Here is a 2,027-nt window from a genome sequence, read left to right on the forward strand (position 1 = left end):
TCTCAGCTACCTTCTGAAAGAGGTTTTATAGAAAAGAAAGCAGCTTTAAAAAAAAAAGGTAGAAGTAAGGAGCTAAATAAATAAATATATCCAAGAAAAAGACATCTACCGTATTGAGAAACATCACGACCTGGCAGTATTAGAATATGTAGCAAAAGGGGGTCACCTATATTGTAAACACAATTTATAATGAAAGACAATTTCAAAATTGCAATAAGTACACAAAGAAAATAATTATATGGCACATGTGGCCATTAGGCAGGGAACATTTTAACTTCCTAAAGCATTTGGTGTATTGTTCTGATTCCATTATTGTTCACTAATGATGATCATTGTTCCACCTCACGTCATCCTCAAAACTGGCAGCCCCCTGCAGTGGACATTGTTTCCAAACAGCTTCTCTAGGACACTTCAGATAAACCTGCAAGAACTGATTATGTTCTGTGCATGGAGTTGGTAAGCAGGTTGTAGCTGGGCATTGGCCAGGGAAGAAGGCATTCTCACTTGGAACACAGCTCATTGTAAAAATGCAGTGTGACATCGATAAAAATAATCACTATTTGTTGTATTTCTTATAATTATAGGTCATCTCTTGGTGAGGCTCTGCAGTTCGTAAAGTGGCGATTTGGCCTCTGTCATGCTGACGCTGGAGGCAACCAGGCCCCAGAGCCTCCCCTGGCGGGCATCCTGAACGCCAGAAGCTTAGGCACAACTTCAGGGAAGAAAACATTTTGGAAATGACGAGAAAACTGTGAGGGAGTTGCAACTGTAAACAGCAAATGTGCTAAAGACCAGAGACTTATGCAGAGCTAAAAGAGGGCAGGTGGAGCTGTTCTCAGTTTTTTACATGTGAAGAAAACATTGGGCTGACTCCATTCTGATTCTGCAGGGCTAAAATGTGCCTTCATGACTGTTGTTGTTTGATTTAACACAAGCACCCGGGGCTGCGTGAGGTTCAGGGCTTGATGAGCCAAAGGATTCTGAGAAAAAAAGGTGAACAGCTGTGGTTCTTGTCAAACACAAACTCTTAATCGTTGCTTAATCATTCCCCCATATTAGACATTTGTGTTATTTTAATTGTTTTGCTATCGCAAATAGCATTGTAATGAAAACCTTTGTGCACCTAACTTATTCTTCTGCATTGTTTCCTTTACATAATTTCCTGAGAGTGGGATTACTGATTAAAGACTATGAACATTTTCGTCTCATGAAATATTGCCAAAAATGTCTCCAACTGGTTGAACCAATTGACACTGCCTTCATATGAATGTACCAATTTTGCTACAACCTTGCCAGCATTATGTATTACAGCTTATGTATTTTGCTACAACTTTGCCAGCATTATGTATTACCCCGCCACCCCTGCCTCAAAATAGGATGATTTAAATAATTCTATACTTGAATCTAGTTCTCCTAACTCTATGCTCGGTATCTTCCCCCTCACTCCAGCATCTCTCTCTCTTGCCTGTCTGAATGACTTAAACTGAGACGACAAGAATACATGAGAAGTAAGGTAATCCTGGCTGGGCACGGTGGCTTATACCTGTAAGGTGGGTGGATCACCTGAGGCCAGGAGTTCGAGACCATCCTGGTTAATATGGTGAAACCCCATCTCTACTAAAAATATAAAAAATTAGCCAGGTGTGGTGGTAGGCGCCTGTGATCCCAGCTACTAGGGAGGCTGAGGCAGGAGAGTCACTTGAACTTGGGAGGTGGAGGTTGCAGTGAGCCAAGATCGTGCCACTGCACTCCAGCCTGGGCAACAAGAGCAAAACTCCATCTCAAAATAAATAAATAAATAAATAAAATAAAATAAAGAAGAGAAAAAAAGAAAAAAGAAAGAAAGGTAATCCTAAAGCAGTGCACATCTGCCATGCTTGGCAAGATTTGTGAAGATATCTGTAACAGAATGTGCAGTGTGTGAGGGCCTGGGCTCTGGAATCAATGGGACAGGGCTTGGAGCCCATTGTTTCTACTTCTGGCTCAGTAGCCATGGGCAATCATATTAACCTTTTTTTTTTTTTTTT

Source organism: Colobus angolensis, unplaced genomic scaffold (assembly GCF_000951035.1).
Source record: "Colobus angolensis palliatus isolate OR3802 unplaced genomic scaffold, Cang.pa_1.0 Scaffold140, whole genome shotgun sequence".
Lineage (NCBI taxonomy): Eukaryota > Metazoa > Chordata > Mammalia > Primates > Cercopithecidae > Colobus > Colobus angolensis.